Source organism: Euleptes europaea, chromosome 2 (assembly GCF_029931775.1).
Source record: "Euleptes europaea isolate rEulEur1 chromosome 2, rEulEur1.hap1, whole genome shotgun sequence".
Taxonomy (NCBI): Eukaryota; Metazoa; Chordata; class Lepidosauria; order Squamata; family Sphaerodactylidae; genus Euleptes; species Euleptes europaea.
Genome location: NC_079313.1, coordinates 40,692,836 through 40,712,217, shown reverse-complemented (window position 1 = coordinate 40,712,217; position 19,382 = coordinate 40,692,836).

Sequence of the window (19,382 nt, the reverse complement as noted above, 5' to 3'; positions counted from 1 at the left end):
AGAAGAGACGAGAATCGTCTCAGCAAGGGAACAGACAATTGCATGTGTAGCTCTGCCTGGTAGAGTGGTTTAACTCGGGGAAATGATAGAGTTCTGAGGCCTGTTTCTGGTGATCAGCATACCTGGTGACTACAAACTTTAAAGATAATTCACCGCATAACCTGCATATGAAGAAATCTTCTCTGTTGTTTTATTAAACCTTCTACTTCAATGATTTCTGTACTCTTGAGGCTCAATAAAAAACTTACCTCCCAGCAGCGACTCAAAACCTTTACACTTGCTACCCCAAGAGCATTTTTTAACGGGGGGGGGGGGAGGTTCTATCTCTAAACCAACCTGGTCCCTCAAACTAATCAGAAATTCAGCGTGGGTCCCCTCAGTTCCCAGAATGAGCCTGTCACAGGTACTCAACCCACCTGCCTATACTTGGCCCTGCCTAGCAATAAGAAATTTCAATTAAATATAATCAGGCAGAACAAAAATATTTTTAACTGCATACACTGCTGTATACATCATATCTGCTAACAATGCAATCCTAAAGAGAGTTACTCCAGTCTAAGCCCATTCATTTCATTTGGTTTAGACTGGAGGAACTCTCTTTAGGATTGTGCTGTAATTCACCTGTGCCAGATTAAACATATTCTGTGCACTACTACAGCATGACAAGGTGTACAAAACACAACATAATTTTCTCATATCAGACCATTCACACAAAGGAGTTATCAATTTCTTTCCCAATACTACCAGATTTTTTAATTTGTTCCCCATCCCCCCAATTTGATTAAATGGAAAATTGTTTATTTTCCTGTTTTATAAAAAGATTGTAACAGATTTAAAAGTTCCATGTTTAACATATTTGATGAAAAACGTCTGAGAAGACTTGACTCTTCGCCTGATAGTTAGAAATGTTAGAGTTTTGCAATAAAGCCTGAGTGGGGAATGAATTGCTTAAGACTTATAGTTTGATGAAGAATATTTAGTTTGATGGGAAAAATTCTAGATTTTTTGTCTTCATGTAATTATTTACCTACTTACTTATACCCTACCCACTTTCACTCCCCACTGGTGACCCAAAGCAGATTACAACATTATTCTTCCCTCCTCCATTTTATCTTCACAACAATCCTGTGAGGTAGTTTAGACTGAGAGAGTGACTGGCCCAAGATCACTAAGTGAGCTTTCATGGCAGAATGGGGATTCAAACATGGGCCTTCCACAACTTAATGACTGTCTAATCACGACTCCATACTGGCTCCTTATTTATTTATTTGTTTGTTTATTTATTCATTTATAATATTTTATCCTGGTTTTCTCCTACAAAGCAGCACTCAAAGCAGTTTGCAAGACTAAAAACCCCTACCATATATAAGCCTGTGATGCAATAATAACAGGTAACAGCTCCTCTTTATGCTTGAGCTGCGGGGGCAGGAGGTTAAGCAAGAGGATCTGGAGAACCGGGTTTGATTCCCCACTTCTCCACGTGAGCTGTGGAGGCTAATCTGGTGAACTGGATTTCTTTCCCCACTCCTACACACGAAGCTAGCTGGGTGACCTTGGGCGAGTCACACTCTGTCAGCCCCACCTACCTCACAGGGTGTCTGTTGTGGGGAGGGGAAGGGAAGGTGATTGTAAGCCAGTTTTGATTCTTCCTTAAGTGATAGAGAAAGTCAGCATATGAAATCTCCTCCTCCTTCTCTTCTTCTTCTTTTTCTTATGTTCATAAGGCCTTTGGTTTTGCTTTAGTTTGCCACTTTTGCTTTTGTTTGCCACTTCTGGGGCCCATCTGTTCCTTATCTTTCAGATGGCAAAAAGTACACTGCATGACACAGCAGCTATCCATGGCCTATTAGACAGAATATATCATAAACTGGAAACCTCTGCCAGGAGAAATCCATCAGTCTTTTATTGGAAGCTAAGCCAAACCACTTGTGACCATTTCCCTTCTCCCCCATGAGAGCAAAAATAGAGACAATATTTATGTTAGAGAGGAATTTTTTTTGATCCCCTTAAATATTTCAGTATAGAAACAAAAGTTGGTTATTGAAATTATATCATACTTCTAGAAAATCTACTACTTTATATCATTCCAGCAGAATATCTACCAGAAAGGAATAATCTGTTGCATTTTATAATCACCTTCAATCCAAAATTATTATAGCATTATATTGTTGTAAGCATTATCTTTGGATATCAAAGCCATGTTCTCTTAAAGCTTTTGCATATTTTCCTAGTTGAAGATCTCTATGTAATGATACTGGTGGCTCATGGCTACTAACCACAAGTTTATGGGACTTAATTTTATTTAGATATTTATACCTTGTTTTTCTTCTTTATGAGGATCCAAAGTGGCTTACAACATCATATTTTCCTCCTCCATTTTATCCTCACAACCATCTTGTGAGGTAGGTTAGCATGAGAAAGCAACTGGCTGTAGGTCATCAAGCTTCCATGGCAGAGTGAGGATTCAAACCCAAGTCATCCACATCCTAGTCCAACACTCTAACCAGTATACTACATTGGCACTTATGGTATAGTGAAAACAGTTTGTTGGTTTGTATTTAACTAGTGAAATTAAAGGAAACCTGAGTTTCGCAGCTTTACTGGCAGGAAGTAATGGGTGGATAAAGGCTCCAACAACATGATTTTGGGACTGGAGTCTGGTTTAAAGATTAGCACTAGCTGTCTGGCTGGCTTCCTGCCTGCTTGCCCACTCTTATCCTATATACTTGTATATCAATAGAGACTGCAAGAGCACCAGAAGCCTCTGGAACTTCTCTCAGGGACACTAATCCTGTAAGTGGCTGCCCATATATCTTGATGCAAGGAAAGAGTGCAAAATCATATTATATATTGGTCACCAGATATCTCAACTTTGCTAGCTTTCACATGAACCTGTGTCATGTTGAGTCACATCACTGATCTACAAGAATAAATGGTGCCAGCAGAAAACAAGGTAATATATAGAATTACATAAGTCTCTATAAATAATAAACCCCCGGCTTTTGAGGAAGTCGGTTGCAAGATTTTTCACTCCGTTAGAGATAAGTTTTAACGTTGTTTTAAACCTTTTAAACTTTTAAAATTGCTCTTTTGAACGGTTGTTTTATTTTGTGAGCTTTTATCATTTCCTAATTTTAAGTTGTTACTCTTCTGGATAAGAAGAAGGATTGAAACGGCTGGCCGCTAAACAACCTACTCCCTGTACGATTGCCTGATTGTTTAATTGCCCGGTGTTTGGGTCTGCGAAGTTTGGCTGTTTGCCAAAATAGAATTATAACATCTCTAACATTCCAAGCCGGACATTCTGTGATTTTATTGTCGAGTTGGTGCTGCATGCTCCGAATGAGTGAAGCGGGAGCTCTGGAATAGAAGAGTGCGAAAGGCAAAGGAAACTCAAAGGAGCTGAGTTATACGTTGGGATACGGGCCCTAAAAGAGCTTACCCTTTTGAAGAGGACTGTAAAACGCCTGTGTGTAAACAGTCAAGGTTGGAGGACTTTTTTGCCCCATTTCAGCATGCAAATAGATTTGAGTGCCTGGCTGTGGAAGAAAGTGTCTGCCTCTTGGAACAAACAATTAACTCTGATAATGGAGCAGCTACTCAAGATTTGGGTTCCCCATCTCCACAGCAGCAGCCTAGCAGAGCTGATGAAATGAGTCTGCTAGCAACTCAGTCCCAATTAATTGCGGAGTCTCTACACGAAATTTATGAGAAACTTGATAAGATAATAGACTTACTTTCTGAAAAAGAATCCAGCTATCCATTTAAAAATGAGCCGCAAGATTTCAAAGAGAAGCAGACGAAGACCAGAAGTATGGACAAAGGCAGAGTTTTGGAATTGAGTCCTAACCAACAAACGTACTTGGAAGGCCTGGATAGAAAGTCAGAAGGCCCTGGGTCACTAATTTATGATTCTAAATGTGTTGTTGTTAATGTCTTCCCTTATCAAGGAAGACATATAAATTGGTCGACAAGGCGATGGGCCACAAATCATCTGGCATTTCTCCTCAAAACTAACCCATCTGCATTAGATCTTATTAAGGTAGAACGGATTTTTGGGTCCCTGCGACATGAATGTTTTCTTTTGTACTTTCGATCCAGCAGCATTCCATCCCAGGTGCTTGCTCAAGGATATGAATTTATTAAATATGGGGTCAGGTTTCAGAGACATTTTAAAAATCCTACAATCCAACCTTTAGTAAAATTGAATCCCCAAGCACCATGTCAAAATTTGGGTAGAAATAAATTAAATAATAAAACAATTCAAAGAAAAGACAGTCCAGAGGGATCAGAAAATTTAATGCAAGTTGTCCATTTGCATTCTCCTAGTAAGGTAGTGAACTTGCAAACTCCTATAACTCCTGAAATTATACTCCCTGCTATATCTGAATCAAAGGAGATATTGATAAACTTGGAAACTTCTGGAACAGTTGAGGACATGGAGTCTGCTCTTTTATCATCTTTTGGTGCTCTCCCTCCTAGCGAACAAGATGTGTTGATAAACCGACTTAAAGTCTTAGTGATCTCGCTCGATATTAGGAAGGGCAGTTTGGTAAAAACTGATCCAAAAATAGAACACCCCCAAGTTCATGTATTCCCTCCTAAAGTTAGTGATGAACTCCCTCAATTAACAGATCTTCTGATTCAAACGACAAACCACATCCCCTTAGAACCAGTAGTTTTAATCAATAATAGAAATACTGAGTCCAATTCAGCTCCCTGTCAGGGAACTACGGGATCTGCCCCTCTATCAGACTGACTGTTTTCACCACCACCTCCCTATATTAAAATTTTATCATGGAACATTACAGGTTGGTGTAACAGGTTGAGAGATCCTGGTGTCAGGACCTATTTGTTGGATTTTCATATTATTTTGGTACAAGAAACTTGGGTTAGGGATACTATTGATGTACCTGGGTATGTTGTTTATACTGTAGATGCCGTTTCTGGTCCAACCCGGGGTCGTCCCAAATTGGCATGCTTGGTTTCTTCAATTTTAAATTGCACAAGTATAACTTTGATCCCTTCTTTTAATTCTGTAATTGCTTTATTGCTGAAGTTCCCAGGGTTCTCTTTTATAATTATTACAAGCTACTTCCCTCCACTAAACTCAAGAAATGACATTAGGATTCTTTGGGACAAATTGGGATCCCTTTTGGATAAGATTACTGTGCGATATCCCAGAATTCCATTATTGGTAGCAGGTGATTTTAACGCCCGTATTGGCACCAATGATGAAGCTGGGTTAGTTTGGCCCACGACGGAGCTGCCCCCCCCCCCCCACATTTGTGTGAGAGATTCTCAAAAGATTCTAAGGTTAATTTTGCAGGAAAACAATTGTTTGAGTGCGCTGTGAATCAAGGTTTGGTAATTTTAAATGGGCACAGGCAGTTTGATCCCACAGGAGATTTTACTTGTGTAACGTTCAAAGGGGCCAGTGTGATTGATTACATGTTAGTATCAGAAGGTTTGCTACCGCGAATTCACGATTTTAAGATAGGAGAGTATTATGGAGGGAACCATCTTCCCTTACAATTAACTCTTTCATTGTCTCCTGATTGTTTTTTATTCCCCGGTTTATCAACAAACCTATTACAAGGACGAAAGGCCTTGAGGCCCGTTAGATGGTCACCTGAGTTAACTCCTATTGTAGTGAATATTATGCATTCAAATCAATGTCGGTCCGCCCTTACTGAATTTTTTAAACAGAGGGATACGGTGCAGATGATAGAATCGTTAACTGATATTTTAAACCTTTTAAAACCAATCTATTCAAAGCCATCATCGTCCCGAGGATTCCAATGTAAAAATAGCTGGTTTGATGGTGAGTGTAGAGAAAGTATTAAAAAAATAAGATCTCTTCACCGCTTATACAAAAATACCAGCTCAAATATACATCTGTTAGATCTTATACGGCTAAAGAAGTCATTTAGGTCCCTGATAAAGTTTAAAAAACAGCTGGACATATATAAATGCTGGAAATGACTCATCTCAGCAATAAATAATAACGAAACCCAGACTTTTTGGAATCTAGTGAATAGAGGACTCTCTACGGTGGCTAGTATCCCTTCATGCATTACTCCTGGGATCTGGGAAAAATACTTTACTTCTAATTTTGTAACGGTCCCTGGTTTTGATTTGGATGAGGAACTGGTTGAACCCCCCCAAATGGATAGTTGGCCACAGGTCTCCCCTGAATGCGTGAGTGCCTTAATTAAACAATTTCGGTCAGGTAAAGCTCCAGGTCCTGATTTAATTCCGGTTGACCTTTTGAAAGTAAATCTGTCTTGGTGGAGCCATATTTTGGCCTCACTTTTCACGCAAATAAATAACACAGGAGATATTCCCGCAGCATGGAAACATGCAATAATTGTGCCACTTTATAAAAAAGGACCAAAAAAAGATCCTAAAAACTATCGTCCTATTAGTTTGCTTTCATCAATAGGTAAAGTATATGCAGCCTTTTTGCAGTCAAAATTATCGAATTGGCTAGAAACTGAAGAAATAATACATCCGGACCAAGCTGGGTTTAAGAAAGGCACCTCTGTCTTGGAACATTGTCTTATATTATATCATCTTGCAGATAAGTATTCTTCATATTCAGGGGGCTCTTTGTATGTTGCCTTTATGGATTTAAGGGCAGCTTTTGATTCAGTGCCTAGAGGCCGACTGTGGGCTAAATTAAAAACCACAACCATAGATAAGAGATTACTTTGGCTGATTTTTAAGCTTTATGAGAACCCTACCGCTCAGGTCCGTTGTGGAGTTGAAGGCCAACTTACTAATAGCATTCATCTCTTAAAGGGGTGAAACAAGGTTGCCTTTTGGCCCCCATGCTGTTTAATTTTTATTTTAATGATGTAATTCCGTTTATTCAAAAGACAGCTTATCATGCACCAATATTAGCTGGTCATGAGGTTCCCATTTTGCTTTATGCGGATGATACAGCCCTTTTGTCTAGATCTGAGGTGGGCCTTCGTAAGACTATTAATAGGTTTATTGATTATTGTAACCAGGAGGGTCTATCAGTTAACTATAGTAAATCAAAAATAATGGTTTTCTCAAAGAAGATCAAAGTAAAACGAAATCCATGGAAAGTTGAGGGGGGTGAATTAGAGATGGTGTCCCAATTTAAATATTTGGGAGTTACTTTTAGTCAAAATTTGTCTTGGAGACCTCATCTTAGCTTGGCAAATAAAACTGCCAAAGTTAATTCGAACGCTTTGTTAAGATTCTTTTATTCCAGGGGAGGCCAATATGTTCCTATGGCTATTACAGCTTTCAATGCCAAAATAATCCCTCAGTTTCTATTTGGAGCTCCCATTTGGATTAATGAAATCACGGAGTCTGTTGACAATATACTTATACATTTTCTGCGGCGTTTGACAGGCTCTCCAAAGTGTGTGGCGGGAACGGCACTTAGAATGGAACTTGCACAGTGTTCTTTTGAATCTAGGGCCTGGATTGCTGCCTTCAAATTAAGGCTGAAGGTTCTCTACTCAACTCCTAACATCCAAGGGGGCCTGTTACATAGATTAAAGGAAGATAACTACAGAGGGACGTGGGGAAGACATATAGATAGTAAGCTGGTACTGCTTGACCTTCCACCATTAGTTCTTAACAACTTAAACTTTTCTGAAGCATTTAAATTAGTAAGGTCAAGGGTGAGAAATCTTGAGTGTGTTAGCACTACATTCCGCGCTAGGCGCGTATGTTCTACCCTTGCACTGGGGATTCCCCCTCCTGAGTTCATGCCCTCTTATGTGAGCTTGCTGACAATCCCAAGCCATAGACGTGCCTTTATGCTTGCCAGATTAAATGCTTACCCAACTGCAGAGATGTCAGCTCGTTTTGCGAAAACTCCATACTCAGATCGAGTTTGTGAATGTAAATCTGGAGATATTGGGACTTTACACCATCTCTTATTGTTTTGTCAGCACTGGTCAGCTCCTCGGTTGCGTTGGATCACCCCAATATTGCCTAAATACAAACTTCCCTTGGAGTCCTGGGTGATATCCTACATAATGGGAGATATTCATCCTGATATCACTAGTTCTGTTGCAAGATTTTTGGCGGAGGTGATGTCGCTCAAACGTCAAAACAAAACAAGCACGTAAACTGCGAGTTGAATGTTGAAACAGATTTTGTGATTTCAATGAGACTGGTTCAGGGGGAATATATTATTATGGTATTAGTGATGCTATGTTTAGTAATTGTTTTCTACTGTGTTTTAACCTTAAGTATACGTTGGGTGTTGTAAATTGATTATGTGTTGTTGTATTATGTATTATTGTTATGGTTAAGCTCAAGACCTTTGGTCAAAGGAGCTAGTAAATAAATGGAATGGAAATGGAATAATAAACCCCCATCTCTCACCTCATCACCACAAACACATCTACTAGGGATGTGCAGCTCAAAAAAAATTGTATTTTTTGATCCAGATATCCAAATATCCAGATATACTGATAAAAAATTGGAAAATATCAGTATTTCCAGGTTCCAAATACAGATTTGGTCTTCAGATCCAGGGTTTTTTTTGGGGGGGGGGTTTCCTGATTTTATTTGGCTCCATTGTTCCCGATGGGGAATCTTGCTGGAGGACTAGAGAGGCTGATTTTTTTTATCAAATTGCAAAAAAAAACTGCAGCAGAGCTTATGGTGCCTGTCCTTTAAATAACCTGCAAATTTCAAGTGAATTGGACCAAGAGATCCCATTCTATGGGACTCTGAACAAGGTGGCCCTCAGCCATCCTCCATTGCTTGCTCTTTCTGTGTGTGAGAATATAAGAACATAAGAAAGGCCCTGCTGGATCAGACCAAGGCCCATCAAGTCTAGCAGTCTGTACACAGAGTGGCCAACCAGGTGCCTCTAGGAAGCCACTAACAACACGAGTGAAGCAGCACCATCCTGCCTGTGTTCCACCGCACCCAATATAATAGGCATGCTCCTCTGATACTAGAGAGAATAGGTAGGCAGCATGACTAGTATCCATTCTAACTAACAGCCATGAATACCCCTCTCCTCCATGAATATGTCCACTCCTCTTAAAGCCCTCCAAGCTGGCAGCCATCACCACATCCTGGGGCAGGGAGTTCTTCAATTTAACTATGTGTTGTGTGAAAAAATACTTCCTTTTATCTGTTTAGAATCTCTCACCCTCCAGCTTTAGCAGATGACCCTGTGTTCTAGTATTATGGGAGAGGGAGAAAAACCTCTCCCTGTCCACTCTCTCCAAACCATGCATAATTTTATAGACCTCTATCATGTCTCCCCTCAGCCACCTTTCCAAGCTAAACAGCCCTAAACATCTTAACCACTCCCCATAGGACAGTTGCTCTAGTCCCCTAATCATTTTGGTTGCTCTTTTCTGCACCTTCTCAAGCTGTGTAATATCCTTTTTAGGTGTGGTGACCAGAACTGTACACAGTATTCCAGGGTGGGGGTTCCATGCTTTCTCCAGGGCAAAGAGTAGCCAGACCCACAAGAGAAAGCAAAGCAACCTCTGCCCAAAAGACTCTCAAAGCAGACAAAACCAACAAACCCAAAGAACGAATAAAGAACCAGGGGATCCCAGCAGAAACACAGGGCAATGTGGCAAGCCTGACATAACAAATGTACAACCACAGAATCCAGCCCAATGTCAAACCAGATAATCATCCAAGCCTAACTGATTAGGAATGCTGTAGCAAACCTAACAAATGTAAAATCAAAGAATCTGTGCCTATGTACAACCTGAGAATCAAAGACAATGTCAAACCTGACAATCCACAGTTTATAGAGTTTATAGTTTATAGAGTATAGCTTTCATCACAAACTCGATATCTCATTTTGACAGGTTTGTAGGCCATTTCTAGTCCATAGAATGTAGCATGGAGTCCCAAAGATTATATCAGTGAAGGTTTGGGCTTAATAAATCCTCTGTGTTTCAAGTGATAATGCAGGGGTGAGGGTTTTTTGTTTGTTTGTTTTTTGTATGAAGAAGGAGGATTTTTGGATCTGAAAAAAGTGCTTGTGTGTAACATTTTGTGTCTTTTGGTGATACCTCTCTACCAGCCCCTAAAGTTTCCCCATGGCACATTTGCAGAGAGAGAGAGACAGGGCAGAGTTGAACCAGGCTGGATGGGGCATGCCCTTCTTCAGTCAAAGACACACAGAGATACTTGTGCCCCCCATACCTTTTCACAGAACAAGAAAGTCAGAAATGAAGCAGAAACAGGGCATTTCCTTCTCTCTGCAAACCTGTTTTTATGCCAGCTAGAGACAGAGTGAATTTCTTCACCACTTTTAGGGAGGGAGGGAGGGAGAGAGGGGGGGTAGGAACACTCATCAAGCCCACAGATTATTACCCTTTCTTGGTCATTCATGTGGGAACAAATGACATTGCCCGACACAGCCCAGAACGTATTAAAAGAGACTATGCGGCTCTGGGTAAGAAGGTGAAGGACCTTGGGGCCCAGGTTGTTTTTTCGTCAGTTCTTCCAATCGAAGGTCATGGCTTAGGAAGGGAAAGAAGAATAGTACAAATTAAGGACTGGCTGTGTAGATGGTGTCGTCAAGAAAGGTTTGGATTTTTGGACCATGGCTTACGCTTTCGAGAAGAAGGTCACCAGGACATGCCTCTTCCTAAGCTGGGGAGCTGAAGATCGAGTCCTCTGATGCATAGGAGCCTGAGAAATTTCTTTCAAGCTTTGGGGGGGGGTAGCCCTTGTTCCAGTGGTCCAGAATAAGTATCTATGGGGAGTTCCTGGAACCGACTGCTGAGCAACAGAGGATCAGAATGAGTTCTGATTTTACGGCTACTGTAGGTCACATTCTTCCATGCACCCTCCTCATGTGTTGATTGTGCTTCCATTAATTGAGATTTTTTACTTTCCTCCTCCTGTTGCCCCCTAAAGAGTTCTTCATGTGTTCTGTCCATGAACTCTTCACCCTCCTTTATAAAAAGGAGTGTGGACAAGCGCGCCTCGAGCCCCTGTATCTTCTCCTCCAGCAGGGCTACCAACTTACACTTGCTGCAAGTTTAATTATTATTACCCTCAGGTAAGAATACAAACATGCCACTGTTACCAAAACTGCTGTTTTGATTGGGGAAATTAGCAAGAGCAGCGGCACTAATTTATTTATATAGCGGAATCACCCAATGTATACCAGCGTTGTTTTCAGTGAATCTCAGAATGACGACAGACCAAGGATTTCCAGATTAAAAGTGTTTATATATATTCATTCATTCAGTGTTGCAAATACATACATACAAGAAACTAAGAACAAAAAGGAGGTAGGAATAGAGACGTTTCCCAAAAGGAGGATGTTGTTGATTGGGTAATACGTTACCGATATAGAAGTGGAGATGTCCAAAATCCATGGCTTATTGATATAAAACAAAGTACAATGGGAGAGGGATGTACCAGAGCCTTGAGCCAGCCAAGTCACCGGAGGGGGTGTGTGTGGAGCTCCGCAAAACTCAACACACACGGTGAAGGAGAGAGGTAGGGCAGAACCTAAAAAGACTGAACTGTATCTGAATGCCTTGTTGGGGAGGGCAAAATATACCCTTCTCTGGGGGGGGGGGCAACTGAGATTCCCCAGATGGCTCCTCTCTAAAACAATAGGGATCAAAGATTTTGGCTACATAGATCGGGCAAAGTGACAATTTGCAAACTAAGCTGGCACCAGTGATTTACACATCCTCAGGATGGCTCGGCTCGATCTTTTCATGTTTGACAAGACCTCAGGAAGGTGTAAATCTTTGCACTCCAGGGATGCGGCAGAGCACCTTAATGCAGATTACAGCGGATGTTTTTCTCACAGGATACCAGAGGGGGGGAATGCAGGGGAGAGCGACGTGATGCTCTCGCTTCGGCGTTATGGCTTCCCTTTGGATCAGGAGACAATCGGGATCATGGCTTCCCTTTGGCTGGTTCTGCAGGGGTGACCCGGTCTCTTGTTCTGGACAGCCTAGTGATGCAGCGGAAAGCGCTAGCCCAGAGCGGTGGGCTGTTGGTGCTTTAGACAGTACAGTAAGTCTCTGAGGTGGTTGCCAAGACCAGGGCGGGAGGTCAGGCAGCGCATATGGCAACACCACAGACCTTGCATGTTACTGCCTTGGCTCCCTCACTAGCCACACTGCTATTATCCATTGCTGAAGTGGCTCAGTGACTTTGCTGCACTTCTCCGTCTCTAACTGGCATAAAAACAGGCTAGCAGAGAGAAGGAAATGCCCTGTTTCTGCTTCATTTCTGACTTTCTTGTTCTGTGAAAAGGCATGGGGGGCACAAGTCTCTCTCTTTGTCTCTGACTGGAGAAGGGCATGCCCCATCCAGCCTGGTTTAACTCTGCCCTGTCTCTCTCACTCTTTGCAAATGTGTTATGGGGAAAATTTAGGGGCTGGTAGAGAGGTACCACCAAAAGACACAAAATGTTACACACAAACACTTTTTTCAGATCCGAAACCCTCCTCCTTCACACACACACACACACACACACACACACACACACACACACACACACACACAGACCCCTGAATTATCACTCGAGACACAGAGGGTTTATTAAGTACAAACCTTTGGCCAAGTGTTCACACGGCCATCTAGTGGCCAAGAATGGTACTGCAGGTCTTCACTGATATAATCTTTGGGACTCCCTGCCACATTCTATGGACTACAAATGGCCTACAAACCTGTCAAAATGAGTTATTGAGTTTGTGATGAAAGCTATACTCTATAAACTACTCACAGCAAACCACAAGACCAACAATGTAATGTTGCAAAACCAACAAAACCAATTTAAAAGGACAGACAAAGCAAAACCAACATGACAAGCTGATATCAAGGCCAGGAAGAAACAGACACATGGACAGTTCTAAGAGCCTTCAAACTGATATTCATGGCTAATCCTGAATATTTCTGGGATTTTTTCAGGACCCATTTCCTGGTATCCTGGAAAATCTGAGATCATCCAGAGACCTGCCTATATCCAGAAAATACTGATAAGGTTTTTTTTGGGGGATATATATTCAGACTGGATATATCTGAATGCACATTCCTGATCGCTGAAAATAATCAAAGGTCTCCCAGAGAAGCCACAGAAAGCTGGGTGAAACAGTGAATGGATGTTTTGAACATCAAAGGCCTCCTTTGACATTTGTAGAAAGGCCACTGTAGGTCCCATAACAATAATTATCTAGTAAAAACCTGAAAAATACATTATCGTAGTGTTCGTGCTCTATGGTATTGTTGGCTGTTTCACTAGTTGATATTTTATGCTAATGACCATACTTTCTGCTTTGCTTTGGTGCTCCCATCCCTATAGGAGAAATAATGTGTTTCTAATACTTGTAAAACTACATTTGAATTAACCCCAATTTCAGTTTCTGGAGAGTTTGCTAGTCATAATATTTCTACTTCTATTGTCATTACATCATTTTCACAAAGCCTACTTGTGTAGAGAATAAACACAACCAGTTCCCCACAGAGTTTTTCAGTACAATAGACATTTATGACAAGTAAATTGCTAGGAAAACATTTACAATGTATACAATTTTCATGTTAAATCATACCTCCAAAATAGATATTATTTTCCAGAATTTTACAGTTTTTATAGCAAAAGATTTGGGAAGCATGTTTTCCTTTTGATAAATAAAGGAACAGGATAATGGCAGGGTTGCCGTGAACTATTCTGCAGGAAGGTGCTTGCAATCTCCTAGGGGCTGCCCTATGGTGAATTTTACTTTCTATCATAAACTTTAAAGCGTCTATTAGTTGGCAATAAAGCATCAGTCAGGGCAGGAGCCCTTATCATCACCAGGCCAGTTAGAAATTTCAGATTATGTTGTTATATGTTGGAGGACTGGTAAAAATGCTGAGATTGCATCATTGTACTGTTGAAATGACACCTGTGTGGAAGTTGGATTGAGGAGGATTTTCTGAAGGGAGACATAAACAGAAAATGGAAACATTCAATTGCTGGCTCACAATGTAATAGAACCAAGTATGAACATACAGTGGGTCAAAGCTGGCCAGGTTTTTCTCTTCTTCTTCCCCAGTTCTCGTTACTACAACCTTCCAACCCCATCTAACATGAGCCCTGTTTGCAAGGTATGCTGAATGCATGTAGAGTTTACACTTTATTTTTCTTTATATGTGTGATGAGTAATTCTCATGTTACACTCAATGCATATACAGCTGAACATGTGATTGAAACTGGACCTTTATCCAGGTTCTGGTCCCTGGTTTCATTTGTAAAGTGAACATGTTAGCTCTTCATTACAAACAGATGTATGCACACACATGCAGGTTGTACATGCATTCACTGTAATGTCTGAACAGGGCTATGTTTTGACCATGCAGGTCCTGTCATCTCCAGCATAGCCTTTTTTGGTGGTTAAAGTGGGTCTACCTCTCTTTTTTACTAGCCAAGACTTGGTTGGATTTAACCATATAATCTGTATTATAGGTAGTAGTTTCTAATTTTTAAATAGTGTTAGATTGTCTAGAGTTAGATTGTCACACTATGTTAGAGTTAGATTGTCACACTAGAGTTAGATTGTCACACTTGGATCTGGGAATCCAGGGTTCAAATCCCCATTCTGCTGTGAAAATCATTTGAGTGACCTTGGACCAGATATTGCCCTCCTCTAATTTCTAAGTGACCGTTTCAGTAGGGTTCTGCATCACTTGCAGTTCTCAATATTTGCTAATCCAGTCATATTTGAGGGACAGATTACATCCTCAGCCATGTATGTGTCATGGTCACAATAGATCCATGACAGGAGACCAGTCCAAGAGTCTATTGTACTTTAAAATCTTACTGAAGAGTATCTAAAATAGCACATTATGGTAAAGTGGCTTATCATGCCTAAACGAAACAAAATTCTGGGATTTGCCAAGTTCCCTTTGTCTTCCTGAAAGGCACAATGAATCTTGAAATGTGTACCTCCAGCAAAGTAATTGCCTGCCTTCCCCATCCCAATTATGCAGCTGTAGCTATTACTTGGTGGCCCCAAAGAAATGCTGCTTTTATTTTGTTTTGTTTTGTTTTAAGTGGCTCTCTTGCTCAATACATTTTATATTGCTTTTAATTAATTGGATTTTATGTGACTTTTCTGCTGCTGTAATTTTATTGTAGTTTTCTATTGTTTATTTTTGTTGTTTTATGTTTATTTGAATTAGTTTAATTGAATTGGTGAAAGCTGCCTCAGAAGCAGAAACTGAGATTGCAGGCTACAAATGTCTTTAAAAAATACCCCCCAAAATCCAAGCACCTCCAAGTATCTTTGTTCCTGAGCCAAGACAGTTTCTCACCTAGGATTGCTATGGGAGGAGGCTTTCTGCCAGCAACCCCAGTAGGATGCTGCTGCTCCAAGCGGTGATGGAAGAAAAATTGATGATGATGAGTTTTGAGATTCCTAAAGCAATGTAATATCACATCCAGTTTTCCCCAGAAGTGACATCATGGTGCATGCAATACCATGCCCCCATGTCCCTACCTCCTCAAGCTCCCACTCACCCGATCCTCACTTATCTAAGCAATCCTCCAATTGCTGTGAACCATGAGATTTGCCAGTACCACCACATTTCCCAGACATTCCAGGGCCCCAGAGGACAGTGGGAGCCCACCTGCAGCAGGATTAGCGCTGCCTGATGATGTCGCTGACAGAGGGGAGGACAGGGTGGGTTGAGCAGATCTGGGCTGGGACAGTTGATGCAGCAGTTGGGAGATGGCAGTTTATTTAGAAGGCCAACTCCTCTTCCACTGGCATAGCCAATGGCTGGAGAGTGGGATGTCATGGTGTGGGCAATTCTCAACATGGTCCTGGGCCCTTCAAATGACCCAGATTTGGAGATGGTGTTTTAGGATGCCCCATATAGGAAGGGGAAGAGGAAGTGACTTGATTCTGCCCAGAAAGAAGCTGGTGTTCACAAAGAGTAGGAGGAACAAAGTGGACAACCCCCTCCCCTCTCAGATCAGAGGCTGTGTGGGCCCTCCATCACAAGAATAGTGATGGCTGAGAGAGGGGCACTAAGAGGCCTCATAAGGTTCTTGTGGGTTATCCGGGTTGTGTAACGTTTCGCCAGCAGCTGTGGCAGGCATCTTCAGAGGAGTAACACTGAAGGACAGTGTCTCTCAGTGTCAAGTGTGTAGGAAGAGTAATATATAGTCGGAGTAATATATAGTAATATATAGTAATATATATTACTCTTCCTACACACTTGACACTGAGAGACACTGTCCTTCAGTGTTACTCCTCTGAAGATGCCTGCCACAGCTGCTGGCGAAACGTCAGGAAAGAAAATACCAAGACCACGGTTACACAGCCCAGATATCCCGCAAGAACCAATGAACTCTGACTGTGAAAGCCTTCGACAAGGCCTCATAAGATTCAAAAATTTCTCTTGAGTATATGCTTAAGGTGCTCTGACTTAGTCCCAGGCTAGCCTGACCTCATCAGATCTCAGAAGCTAAGTAGAGTCAGCACTAGATAGTATTTGGATGGGCAACCTCCAAAGAATACAAGGGTAGTGATGTGGAGACAGGCAATGGCAAACCACCTCTGAATGTTTCTTGCCATGAAAATCCAATGGGGTTGCCATAAGTCACCTGTGACTTGTGGCACAAAACAATGCTTAAGGTAGCCCGCCTGACATCAAATAGAGCCTGTGTCTTTTCTATCCTAGCTCCCACTCTGTGGAATGTTCTCTGTGACAGGATGCAGGGGCACCATCTCTAGAAAATTTTAGGAGCCATTGCAAGACCATTTTATTTGCCAGGACTCTTATCAATTTCAGCTGTCTCTTGATGACTCAGTTAAAAGCCTTGAGAAGGCTCAGTTGAGCCTTCTCCAACTTTATTGCTGGAGAAGCAAGTTAATGAATGAAGCTGCAAAAAAGGCTTTCTTCCAATTTAGCCTAGCCCAAAAGACAGCCAGTTTCCTTGATATGGCTGATCTGGCCACCTGGATTCAAGCCACCTTATTATTGACACTAGACTACTGTGATGCACGGTACATTGGTTTCCCCTCAAAATCAATTTGGAAACTCCAGTTGGAGTAGAACACTGTGGCTCGGCTATTATCAGGAGCTAGATGAAGCATGTGTATTACTCACAGTCTACAGTCACTCCACTGGCTGCCCATCAGTTACACTTACTTGGCTCAATTTAAGGTACTAGCTATCACATACAAAGCCATTCATGGCTTTGGACCTCATATCTGAGAGACTGACTGTCTCCCTACGTACCACCACAGCAGCTTCGCTCATCTTGACCTATGCCCATCCTGGCTGGTCAAGGCCAATGAGGGAGTTGGGGTATGAGCTTCCTGGAAGACATTATAAATCTGTCCCTACCTTCAGAGGTCTTCCCAGGAACACTGAAGGAGGCAGTGGTTAAACCACTCTTTTAAAAGCCATCTTTGGATCCTCTCGATCCATCCAACTACTGCCCAGTATTGAACTCACCATTCCTGGGCAAGGTAGTTGAGAGAAGGTGGCAGAACAATTGTAGGAATTCCTGGAGGAAACATCAGCACTGGATCCATTTCAATCCAGCTTCCAGACTGGCCATGGGAAGTCCATGTTGGTTGCTCTCACAGATGTTCTCCGGAGACAACTGGATCAGGGTGTGTCAGTGCTGCTCATATTACTTGATCTCACAGCAGCATTTAACATGATATCAAGTAACCAAACACATCTACTAGGGTTGTGTAGCCCAAAAAAATAGTATTTTTGGATCTAGATATCCAGATATACAAATATCCAGATACACTGAAAAATATCAGTATTCCATCCATGAGTTGTTGACCAGCTGCCTCGTCAGTGTCAGAGTAGGCTGTCTTCATTTCTCCATGGCTGGGAACAGAGGATGGCTATTGGCTCACCATCCACTAGTGTGTGGAGTCCTGCAAGGGGCGATCCTCTCCTCAATGCTTTTTAACATCTATATGCACCCCCTTGCCTAGTTGGTCCAGAGTTTCGAGCTTGGGTGTCATTAGTATGCCCCAGAGAATCTGGCCAGCTGTCTGGAGGCCATGGAGAAATAATTAAGACCAGGGGTGTGCATACTGATATATCGAAGTAAAAAAAAAAACCCCTGAAAAAATTACCTTTTCAGTATTGAGGGGGGGGGTGGCTACTGGAATGAAAACAGGCGGCAATAAATGGAGACAGAAAAGTGGCCACTTTGGCCCACCACCATTTCCACCCTCCCTTTTTTCCTCCACCATTACTTACCTGCATCTGAATTAAGTCCATCCTGCCTGGCTTCCTCGGACTCTGGGGAAGTCAGGCAGGGTGGGCTTCATTAAGATCCATTCTGCCAGCCTTGGCAGTGTGGATCTAAATGAAGTCCCCCCACCCGCCCAGCTTCCCAGAATCCAGAGAAGCCAATTGGGGGGGAGGGTCTTCATTAGCAGCATGGATCTTAATGAACCCCCCCTCGGTTTCTCTGGACTCTGAGGAAATCAGGCGGGAGGACTTCACTTAGATCCATGCTGAGCGGAGAAGGCTGGCAGCATGGATCTGAAAGAAGTCCACCCTGCCCAGCTTGTCTGGAGTCTGGGGAAGCAGGGAAGGGTGGGCTTCATTAAGATCCATGTTATCAGCCTTGGCAGTGTGGATCTTAACGAAGACCACCCCGCCCAGTTTCTCTGGACTCTGGGGAAGCAGGGAAAGGGGGGCTTCACTTAGATCCACTCTGCTGGCAGCATGGATCTTAATGAAATCCATACCTCCTGGCTTCCCTGAACTCCAGAGAAGCCAGGAGTGGTGGACTCCTTTCAGATCCATGCTGCCAGCCTTCTCTTGACCCCCGGAGAAGGCCGGCAGCATGGATCTAAGAGAAATCCATTCCGTGGATTTGAACTTGTTTTGGGGTTTGGGTTTATTAACCCAAACGTTTTTTAAAAAAATCCGGGTTTTACAGATTTAAAAAAAATTCTGCGTTTAACAAACCAGGTTTAATAAACTCTTTCCAGACTGCAACCAGATTTGTGTATACCTAAAAATGTATGAATGGGACAAATGTGCTTGGAAGCATGTTTTTTCTTGGAGGCATTCATCAGAGCCGGGACTGGTGGCAGCTTCCGCATTTAAGTCAGAAGGCAGGTGTTTGAGCTCAGTAATAGAGCAAATGGGCTTCCTGTTCACAGTTCACTTGGGAGCCAGTGTGGTGTAGCAGTTAAAGTGTCAGATCAGGATCTGGGAAACCCAGGTTGGAATCCCCTTTCTGCCATGAAAGCTTGCTGGGTGACCTTGGGCCAGTCATACCCTCTCTCAGTCTAACCTACCTCACAGGGTTGTGTGAGGATAAAACAGAGAAAACAATGTAAGCTGCTTTGGATCCCCATTGAGAAAGGCAGAATATAAATAATATAAATAAATAAATAAAT